General features: G+C 38.4%; 1 pseudogene; it reads right to left on the reverse strand.

Moving 5' to 3' along the window:
* Nucleotides 1-638: 638 nt before the first annotated feature.
* Nucleotides 639-1178, reverse strand: LOC109277392 (ADP-ribosylation factor-like protein 1; annotated as a pseudogene).
* Between the last annotated feature and the right edge of the window lie 11103 nt (nt 1179-12281).

Genomic DNA, 12281 nt, shown 5'->3' on the forward strand with positions numbered 1-12281 from the left:
ATGCGGGGCTTGAACCCAGGAACCATGATATGATGACCTGAGTGGTGGTCAGACACTTAATGGACTAAGCCACCCAGGCACCCCAAAATAGGAGGGGTTTTTTCCTCAATAAGAGTATTTTTTTTTAATTAATTTATTTATTTTGAGACAGAAACTGCACCATGCATGTGCAAGCACGAGAGGGAGAGAGAGAGTCCCAAGCAGGCTCCACCCTGTCTGCACAGAGCCCAATGTGGGGCTCGAACCCACGAACCATGAGATCATGACCTGAGCCAAAACCAAGAGTTGGATGCCTGACCAACTGAGCCACCCAGGCGCCCCAAGAGTACATTCTTTACAAGGACACTATTTGAATAAGAATTCCATACAAATAGAATATATACTTAATGCAGGAAAGCAAGGAAGGATTTTACATTACACAAAACATTCAGTTGGTTCAATCACCGTGAATGAGGCTTCTAACCAAATACTGTTTTTTTCCAAACACTTATTTTTTATATTTATTATAAATATTGCAGTCAGTTAAGTATATGCCAACAATCACGCCGTTTTTAATATTTAGTAGCATGAAACACACTTACCTGTTTCCAAAGGGATGTGTGATGTGGGCTTCATTTCAGAGGGCAGAAGTGATTGAATTACTGTCTGCTCTTTAATGTTCCAACTAACCATTCCATTGTCTCATCAAGGCCAATGCCTTTGGTTGCTCAAGTTTTTACTCTCTTCCATTTCAGTCCTTCCACACAGGTAACCCAAGTGAATTTGTCATCTCTGAGAGTCATGGCTGTTCCTTGTCCTGCTTCCTTGCAAACACCACTAAAAATGGCTTTTCTCTGTTCTTCTTCCCCCAACATGGCATCTAACTCTCAACGCCAATTGGGTCCCTGTCACAACGGTCCACTACAGAAATGACTACATCTGTGCTTGAATAATAACATCTAAAGTACGGGCTGATACTTACTTATCTGTCCTCCTAAATCCCAGACTTGGAATTTAAGGCTCTTGTATATTACTGTGTCAACTTTACATCCAATAGTAGGAATGGTAGCTACAACTTCTCCAACCTGTAATCTGCACAAAATCGTAGTTTTTCCTGGCCCGTTTAATGCCCGGATTAAAATCCCCGTTTCCCAGGCTCCAAACAGACTGGAAAAGATACTGGAGAAAAAGCCACCCATGATGAACCACCTGGCGGCCCTTGTGGGTTCTCGGAGACCCGCCCGGCTCAGCAGCGCCTCCTATTGGAGCCTTGGCGCCGCCACCTCCGCTCGCCTTGGCCCTGCGGCTCCAGCTCTGGCTCCAGCGCGGTGTCCTTGAAGTCCAGTCCACCGGCAACTTCCACACGGGAACCGCTAACACAGCCTTATTTTGACTTAAACTCTTAGAGGTGTTCTTTCAGGCTAACAATTTCTACCTTTATTTCAGCTCAAAATATTTTTTTTTTTTTTTTAAGCTAGGGTAAAATGAGTAGAATCAAGTACCATAGAACTCCATTCTTGGGGACGGCATGAATACCCAGATTTTCGTTTTATCATATATCTTCAGAAATCACCAGGCCACGTGAGCACTTTAAAACTTTTACTGGAAATGAATGCACCAATATACTATGGTGGGGTTACATTGATTTTCATTTTATTCTTTATGCTTTTCTTCATTTTCCCAATTTTCTAAAGAAAAGTTGTTATGGAAGCTGTAACTACCTTTTGAAAATATATACATTTAATAATATGAAATTGCTATTATATGGAACATTCTAGAAAAAAAGATGAAAGCCCCAGCAGGGCTTCCTATATGTCAGAACTACTTAGAAGGTGCTCAGTACACAAATGCTCTAGATCTCCTCAGGCAGCAGTTAAGTAAACAACTTGAATTCACTAATTATAACAGAAAAAAACTGAATTATAGAACAATTGATGATTTGTCTAAGATGGACAGGTACTCTTGGGCACTCCTGGGGGGAGGAAAAAAAAGAACCATGTGTAACTCCTGTTATTTTGACCACTCCACATTTTGCTCCAGAACTTTCTACAGCACCATTAGAGAGAGCATGGTATGGAACCACTCTGAAAAAGTCTTAACTTCCCCACCAGTTTTCCTTCCTTTTTCTTCTTAACAAATTGAAGTTTGCCTTCATCTTAATTATGCAACCAATGGAAAGACTTAAAAAGCTATATGATAAAAAGTGTTGCTGCTTTTGTTCCTCAGAACACCAAATAATGAGTCTATTATTTTCATTGAACTGGCAATTGGCTTGACTTGTTTCCAAATTGGCTTTTCTTGGACTTTGGCATCATGTAGAAACAACTTTAATCTAACAGGCGTTTGCAACTAAATGTAAGATTATTGACATACCTGCACAGGAAACCCGAAAATTGGCATCCTGATGAAAAGGATTCATACATTTTTATAAGAATAGGTAACACTTAGAATTTAGGATGTGCCAAGTGGTATTAGCTCCTTACATGTACTAACTCACTTAATCCCTATAACAACCCGAGGAAAAGGCATATCAGTATCCTCATTTCATTTTTTTTAATGTTCATTTATTTATTTTGAGAGAGAGTGAGAGTGAGTAGTGGAGGGGCAGAGAAAGAGGGAGACAGAGAATCCCAAGCAAGCTCCACGCTGTCAGCACAGAGCCTGATGCTCTGAACTCATGAACTGTGAGATCATGACCTGAACCAAAATCAAGAGTTAGATGCTTAACTGACTGAGCCACCCAGGTGACCCTCATTATCCTCACTTAAAAGAGAAAGAAACTGAGACACAGAGCAATTAAATAATAGCTAACTAGTAAAGCAACAAAGAGTTGATCTGAGGCAGCCCTGGTCTGAGACCTGCATTCTTGACCAGTAAGCTGAAACTGCACCATCACCCTGCAAACACTGCTCTGGTTTATCCATCCCGTTGGTCTATCTAATGTAGTGATCAGGACCATAAGCTGTGGCGTCACACTCAGGCGTTCATGCCCAGCCTGCCACTTACTGGCTGAGTATCCTTAAACAAATTACTAAGTAAATATCTTTGCCTCAATTTCATACCTAACTTACATGATTGTCATAAGGGTTAAATTAGATAATGTTTGCACAGCATTCAGCCAGTGTAACCGAGCACTGAGGCTCCTGTAAATCGTTCTTATTAGAATTATATCTCCTTTCTAACATAAATTTTGTCCTCAAATATAGTACAATGCATTTAGAATGTTTACAGCCAGAAGAGAAACTTTCAAGGAAGAAGGCAGATCCCTTGTCTCAGAACTGAAGAGGAGTCAAAAGCCAAGATTTGACTATAGTTGGAAAGTTTTGCAGATCTCAAGTGAGTAGCACTTTCATCTAGTTCTTTTATTTCAGGGCACAGGAAATACCCTTACTGGAGTATTTTCAAGCTCTTTCTTTGCTGCCAAGAGGCAGAAACACAAACAATGCACTGCTTGTAATCCTTGCCTCAAGAGATCTGTGAACAAAATGAAGAAACAAAGAACTGGCAAGAAGGACTGTGCTGGACCAGTTCAATACTACACTTTTTTTGGACTGGGGAAAAAAATGAGTAATTTCTTCCATGGGAACAGCCAGTGCATATTATTCTAGTGAAAGTACTTAAACACACAGAATAGAGACAGAACATAAAAAAAGAGCAAATTGTCTTAAGGAAAGAATGAACTCCTATGGGAAAAAGATGCTCTCATTTACTTTTCTACCAGGAGAGCAGAGATTAATGCTGAGAGAGAATCTCTAGCTCAGGGTCTGGCATGGAATAGGTAAGGAGGTCAATTAACATTTACTAGACGAGGAAGAGAAGAATCTTCTACACAACAACCGAACCTTCTTTCAGGAAAGACAAGTGTGTATTTGCTTTGATTTGCTCTTGGACGCATGTCCCATTCAACTGCAGTCGCAAAGAGAGGAAGTTTGTTTATAGAAAGCTAATGCCAACATTTTAAACTATTTTCCCTATAAATATATATTTCAAAGCTTAAAATTTCATGGATAAGAAAATTATTTTCTCTTTTGAAATTACTCAACTTTGCATCTTTGCTGAATAATTCTTGAGACTGCTGATTATGCGAGAGATCAGCAGAGATGATGGTTACAAAGCGGATCAAATAGTTTTTGCTCCCTAAAACCAACCTAAATCTGGTGTTTGGGATGCATAAGTGGTTCAGTAGGTTGAGTGTCAGACTCTTGATTTCGGCTCAGGTCATGATCCCAGGGTTATGGGATCAAGCCCCACATGGAGCCTGCTTAAGATTCTCTCTCTCCCTCTGCCCTTCTCCCCTGTTGATATGTGTGCTCTATCAAATCTAAAAAAAAATTTTAAATTTAAACCTGGTGATAGTGATGGTCACTTTTATGTGTCATCCTGGCTACACAGTGGACCCAGATATTAGGTCAAACACCAGCCTGTCACTGTAAAGGTATTTTTTTAGATAAGATTAGCATTAACATTAATCTGTAGACACTGAGCAACGCAGATTACGCTCCATAAATTTGGTGGGCAGCAACCAATCAACTGAAGGCTGAAAAAAAAGACTGAGGCCTAAAGAAGAGGGAATTCTGCTTTTAGGCTACCTTTGCACTCAAGCTGTAACACGACTCTTCTCTGGGTCTCCAGCCTACCAGCCTGTTCTGCAAATTTCAAACTTGCCACCCCCAATCACATAAGCCAATTACTTAAAATAAATAAATCCCTTTCTCTTTCATATATATATATATGAAACAAATTATATAAAATAGAACAAATTACATATACATATATACGTATCTACACACACATACATATACACACACACATATAAATATACACATCCTATTGGTTCTGTTTCTCTTAAGAACCCTGACTTACACAACAACCTTGTGAGTTAGCTCTCTGAGCTACCTTCATCAGGGTAGCTCTGGCAATCTGGCCAGACATAGCTGATCTTGGCTGATCACTCACACAACTGCAGTCAGCTGAGTGGTTGGGTGGGGGCTGACTCGGGCTGACTCATCTCTACTCCGCATGGGCTCTCATCCTCCAGCAGGCTACCTGGAGCTTATTCACATAGTGGCTGGGCAACCTTCCTAGAGAAAACAGAAGCATGCATAGCCTCTGAAGGCCATAGCAGTCACTTCTGCTGCCTTGTGTTGTCCAAAGCGAACATAAGGTCAGACCAGATCCAGGAGCGAGCAAAGTATGCGCTACTTCCGGATGACAGGAAGTGGAAAGAGATCGTGGCAATTTGCAATCTACCACGCAGCTGAGTTGAAGCTCACAGAGTGTTAGTGGAGGGCAGACCATTGCTGCAGTGGTTAATTTGCCGGATAGACTATAAAAGGTGAATAAGATGTTATGCTTGACCTAACGGAGCTTACAATTAGTGAGAATGAGGGAGGGATAAGAATAACAACAATAATGGGAAACAGTGGTACGTGCAATAAGTGAAGCCATGCAAGCCCTAAAATGGGAAATTCAAATTGGATCAAGTGGACAATAAGACTTCCTGGAAGACCTAACATTTGAAGGATTATAGTTAGAGAAGTCCATGATAAACTAATGTGTATGCCTGGAAGAATACCAAATTTTCATTTAGGTAATTAGGATACAAATACTTTTTTAAGTTTATTTATTTTAAGAGACAGAGAGAGGGAGAGAGAGAGGGCCGGGGGGGGGGGCGGGGGGCGGGGGGAAAGAATCCCACGCAGGATCCCTACTGGCAGCACAGAGCCAGACACGGGGCTCAAACTCACAAACCGTGAGATCATGACCTGAGCCAAAGCCAAGAGTCGGATGCTTAACCCACTGAGCCAGCCAAGGTGGTGCCCCAGAAAATATTTTATTAGTAATTTTACATAGTGATGAATAGAGTTGGTCTCTGAGTTAAAAAGAACTCTGTTGGATGCTCGGCTTTGCCACTTACTAGCTAAGAGAAACTTGGGTAAATTATTTAACCTCTTCGTTACCTAAATTCTTATTGTAAGATGGAAACAAAAATAGTACCTGCGTATTAAGGTTGCTGTGTGTGTTAAGTGAAGTGTATGTAAAGTTTGACAAAAGGGTCTGGAGCATAGTAAGTAAGCATGCAATATGTTATTGTTACACTTTTTCTTTTCAGTATTCATTATTGCTTATTTTGTTTTTTAAACTCCAAGAGAGATAATTATCAAAAACTCTTTTTAGTGTTAGAGTTACAAGAGTTAACTGCTTGAATAATTGTCTCTCTTGATCTTCAAAAACAAAAACAAAAACAAAAACAAAACAGAAAACAAAAAACAAAAAAACAAAACAGAAAATCCTTTCTTGAAAGGAAGAGGTAGTCTATGGCTGCTGTCCAGGACAGCAGTGTTCAACGTGAGCTCCACCAGCCCGTGGATGTCCCCAGGATCCTTTCAGGGTTAAGCAAGTACTATTATTTCATACTTAGACATATTTGCTTTTTCCACTGTGTTGACACTTACACTGATGTTACAATAGTAATGACAGGTAAACTGCTGGGTAACTTAGCACAAATCAAGGCAGAGGCAGCAAACTCTGCTAATGATCACTGTATTTTTCACCTGCAACCACTCATAATGGAAAACATGTTCAGTAGACTTAGGGATCACCTTAAAGCAGTAAGATACGTTATCGATTTCACCAAATTCTATCCTTGATGAAACGAGAAGCATACACAAAGCACTTTGGTTGTACGTTGAATTCAGATAGTTGCTTTGAACAAAATTACTTGTGTGACTGTTTGAGTTGTGAACTTAGCTAGCCAGTTTTTTCCAGGGAAACAATATTTATAGTTGAAAGAATGGCAGACAAAGTATGGTGGTTCAGACTTGGGCATTTCACATACATGTTCACAAAAATCCAATGAAGTGAGTCTTTAACTTCAAGGAAAGTGTTTATTGCCAACATTAAATTTCCAGTATGAAAACTTCCCAATACCTCAAGACTTTTTTTTTTAATGTTTATTTACTTTTATTTTGAGAGAGAGAGAGAGAACAGGGGAAGGGGCAAAGAGAGAGGGAGACAGAATCCCAAGCAGGCTCCATACCATCCACACAGAGCCCAATGAAGGGCTTGAACCCAAAAACTGTGAGATCATGACCTTAGCCGAGACCAGGAGTCGGATGCTTAACCAACTGAGCCACCCAGGCACCCGCCCCTTGAGACTGTTATAATGAGATAAGTGATGATAGAAATGAATGTGATTTTGGAGTATTATATTTTATTTTTTTTTTAATTTTTTTTAACATTTATTTATTTTTGAGACAGAGAGAGACAGAGCATGAACAGGGGAGGGGCAGAGAGAGAGGGAGACACAGAATCCGAAGCAGGCTCCAGGCTCTGAGCTGTCAGCACAGAGCCCGACGCGGGGCTCGAACTCACGGACCGTGAGATCATGACTTGAGCCGAAGTCGGACGCTTAACCGACCGAGCCACCCAGGCGCCCCAGTATTATATTTTAAAGTGGGGCAATACTTGGGGGGTATGCATAAGTTATAAACCAATATTTTTGAGATGACCCATGTATAATATTACAAAATCATGCAAGTATGACAATTCCATTCAAAGTTCAAGCTAGAACGTAACTGTATGAAAGCTTATTGCTAAGTCTTCAGATTCCACATTGCAATTGACTTTTAAGAAGTTTCCACTAGCCAAGTTTTGGTAAACTATCAAAGAATAATGTCCAAAATTAGGTGAAAAGCTTATTGAAATACTCTTCTTTTTCTAATTGTATGTCTATATGCGGCCGAGTTTTCTCTCATACAACCAAAACCATTTATCACAACATACTGCATACAGAAACAGATAGGAGACCAGATGCCATCTGTTAATCAGACAGCAAAAAATTTTACAAAAATGTATAGAATAATTTCATTTTTCTCAATAATATTTTTTGTGTTTTGGAAAATATAGTTATTCTTATAAAAATATTATTTATTTCAAGGGTATTGGACTTACAACTTTTAATGAGTTATTAAATATTTTTAAAATTTCTCAGCCTAATTTCTAATATAGTGAATATAGATAGCTATGACCAATAAGTGCAAAAGCTCTTAAGGGTCCTCGACAATTTTAAGGTATGTAAAGGAATCCTGCAAACAACTTTGTCAACCATTGATTCACAAAACATGTCACTACCATCTAAAAGTAGTTACTATGGATTATAGCTTTCGTTGTCAGTCTCTGTCTACTAGAATACAAATTCTGTGAGGGCAAGGATTACTCTCTTTTGTATTGCAAACACCTAGAACGTTGCCCAACACATTGTAAGTGCTCCATGAACTCTTGATGAATATGTTAATTAATTAAGATGTCCATTGAGGTTTGTGTGCAAAGATATTTACTGCATTATTGCTTACAATAGCTTAAAACTGGGAAAATATAAGTATCTACCAATGGGAGACTGATTAAGAAAATAAAGGTACCACAACACAATGGAAATTATGTGACCATTAGAATGTAAGTTATTCAGATAATCTAAGGCTATGAGAAAACATTCACAATATATTAAAAAGTTAAGAAAGTACCAGAAAAGTATATAGACAGTAACATGTTAACTTTATTAAGAAATAGTGATTACGTCCACCTAGTAAGGTTATAGTCATTTTTATTTTCTTCTCTATGTTTTCCACATTTTCTACAGGCATGCAAATAAAATTTTGAACTATCCACACACTCCCCAAACTTCTGAGTATTTTTCATCACACAGAATGAGGTAATAATAACATTTGGGCTAATAATGCGAGGTGATTTTATAAATATTAAATTGTACTCAATATCCTCTATTTATAAAGAAGGAAAATCTGTGTGATGGAAACATGGATTTGATTAGTCTTCATACTTTTCTGTACTTTTATCCCTAATTTCAGGAGGTGGGCAATGCAATTCTTAATGTTTTCCATTCAAACAAGTTAAAATTTTAAGAAGTTAAAGCTTTTTAAGGGGTAACTTTCAATTACCTGACAAAGTCATTTATATGTTCTTATATTGCTGGTTAAATGAAACATGATTGCACATATTACAGGGAGAAAGGGGTATTTATTTGACCTTTGGAAGTCTCACCAGTGCAATTTAACACTGTATGTTTCATACTGCTCGAGTTGATCATATAATTTAAAAAGCAGAACTACGAAAAATCAATCCTACCTTAGAATCAGTATATTGTATCAATTAGCATCAATGTATTATACATAATACCTAAAAGTTGTATGAGTATTTTAAGTCTTACAACAAGTTTCCAAAATACAGCATAAGGGAAACAGAGGCATGGAGAGTTTGCATGGCAGTTCAGGCTTACATAAGACAGCATGCCTAGGGTGACACATCCAACAGGAGACTTACAGAGATGAGGGTTGAGTCAAGGGTTCCTCTGAAGCCATTATGGCAGGTTCAGAACAATGTGACAACGTAATTAATTGTGTTTTTCTTCATCAATACGCTCTATCAACTACACTTTTTTAAACTTAGTGAGCAGTGACCAAATTTAAACTACCAGTTATAGGAATAGAAACAATATCCTCCCATTGATCCTCTAGTTTTCATTAAAGAAAGTTAACTTCATCTTGACTTCAGCATGGCTCTCATCAGACACATCTACCTCTGGGAGTTTTCTTGGGCTGCAGAGCCCAAATAGATATGCTCAGAAGCTTATCCCATAAATGGCACTAAACTCGAATGCGTACTGTTGATTTGATACGGTTGTTATATTCATTTTGACCGCCTGGCTCTTGTATCTCAGAGTCTGTGTGTCCTCGGGATATTATTCTATAAGGAAGTGCTTAAATTGAAGAAATACCAGGCTCATAATAAATAATCCAAAAAAAGTATGGCATGATGTTTATATTTGGCTCTGTCTGCTGAGCATTAATTAATAGCCCTTTGGTCCTTTTGATTCATCACCTGAACATGTTTATTTAAATATAGTCCCTCCCCTCTTTCTTTTACCACCAGGAATCATTTCTTTCACTCTCTCCCACATGCATACTTTTATTCATTTTAATACAACAATTACAAAAAACTAGTCCTAACTCCTAGTCCATGCATGGTTATAGAAATACTAGATAGGCACACTGGTAAAATAGTAGATACAATATCTTTAAATCTTTTTAAAGTACATTGATGAGCTGGCAAGAAAGTAAGAAATATTAAGAGTTATAAATCTAAGTCAAACCAGAGACCTGGAAAGTAAGCAGAGCACTACAACCAAGTTGTGACCGTTGGACTTTTGCCAAACTCAATGAACCTTAGCTACAATTTTATAGCCTGGTAGGTAGTTGGGAAGAAAAAAAAAGACAAAGGCCAAGGCTGGCTCAAGAGCCCACCCAGCTGTTCAAAGAGTAGGAATACTGAAGTTCAGAGAAAAGATTAATCAAAATAAGTGAAATGAAATGAAATGAAATGAAATGAAATATAAAATAAAATAAAATAAAATAAAATAAAACAAAAACAGTGCCCCACATTTTCTATTTGGAACATTTCCCATTACAGAAGCCAAGGAAAAAACAGACATCTGACCTCTTTGCTCCCAGGAAGCTAGAGCAAAGGCATATAACCGAGGCTTGACCAATCAGAGCTCCTTCCCAGGTCTAGGATCTTAAGAAAGTGATATAAACCTTGGAGGATGGTAGAGATTCTGTAAAGCCATTGTAACAGTGACATTAAATAGAACAGCGGCATCAAGGAAGCAACTGTTCAGAGCTGCCTAGTTTCACTTGGTTTCTGCATATCTTGAGTATGGTTCTCAAGACTTGTAATTGATTCTTCTAAATATACTTCTAAAGAATATTACTTCTAATAAATTTATACTTAAATTAGTCAGGCTTGATTTCTGACATTTGCAAATGAGCACTTCATTGATATGTTCTTTGTCCAAACTCAGAAATTAATACCCAAGTCAGAGAATTCTATCTGGGTGAGAGGTCACTCAGGAAAGCCTAAATCTAAATGGAAGATGATAATCTGGAAGAAGGTTTTCTTCACAGTTACAGTTGCTGTAGATCAGAGATCTACCCAAGGTCCTCACTTCCATTATAACTCTATGACCTTGAAAGCTTTGGTTGTGATCCTAAACTTCCTGCTTTTTAGCTTCCTAAAGTCTCATCCATATGACTATGACTCATGACCATTCCAGTAAACTCTCTTGAATCTTCATGGTCCACTCACACCCTGACTAATTCACATCAAGAAGAATTATGACATTCATTTTACAAATCGTAAAACTCAAATTAGTTTAGTAGCTTGACAGAGTTATCCGTGAGGAACAAAAACCTGTATCCGAGTCTTTCACAGTGAGTGGTGCCTCATGATACTAATAGTCTGTTTCAATTTGTTTTCATAGAGGGGTTTTCATTCAGTTTTAAATACACATTCAGCACCTGTAATGATCCCAGCACTTTGCTATGTGTTTAGTTAATATAAAGAAATGGTCTTCTATCAGGCAGGCCTGTATTAGGAATATCTTAATTTGAATGCTGTTTTATACAATCACTTTGTGTCAATTTGGACAGATTTCCTAACGCTTTAAGCCTCAATTCCCTTATCTACTGGGGGTGATATTCATTTGCCCTGTCTGCCTAATAGGGTTGCTATGAAGGTCAAATAGTAATTGTTGCCAATGAAACAATAAAATGTTCTTCTAAACACTTGGAAATGAGAAAATTAAGATCACTCTCCAAGAATATTGTATCCCTTATGTGTGGAATCTCACAAAGCTGAACTGGTAAAAACAGAGAATAAAATGGTGGTGACTGGGGGTGAGGGAATTGGAAAGATGTTGTTTATGGGTACAAACAGCCAGTAGATAGATGATAAATAAGTCCTGGAGTTCTCACATACAGCATATAAACTTCAAAGTTGGTATGACTTCATGGGTTTAGAGAGATTATTGATCTGGCAGTGATGGGAATAACCAAAGAGACCAGTGAAGAAATTGTAAGAATCCAGTTGCAAAGTTATTCAGGACTTGACTAAGGCTGTTTGTTTTCTGCCCAGGGCTGCTTCTTTCTTCTGGGAATCAGGTATCACCTCATGTGGAGAACTATTTTTCCTGCCTCTCCATCCTGCACGCCTAGTCGAAGTTGTTTTAGTGGTACTCCATCCCTGGTTTCTGCCCATTGGTCAAGGGTTGGGCATATGATCCTGACCGAGGCATTCAGAGCCCGTCAGTGGGATTTTCCAAACGATTCCTACCTGAAAGTATAGCCAATCATCTTCTAGTATAGTGGAATGGGCAGCTTAATATATGGCAAAATGTTCTCAGTAATACTGCTGAATTCTAACCCTCCATTGTAAGAGCTGGGTTTGCTCCA

This window comes from Panthera pardus, unplaced genomic scaffold (assembly GCF_024362965.1).
Source record: "Panthera pardus isolate Hobbes unplaced genomic scaffold, ASM2436296v1 HiC_scaffold_13, whole genome shotgun sequence".
Taxonomy (NCBI): Eukaryota; Metazoa; Chordata; class Mammalia; order Carnivora; family Felidae; genus Panthera; species Panthera pardus.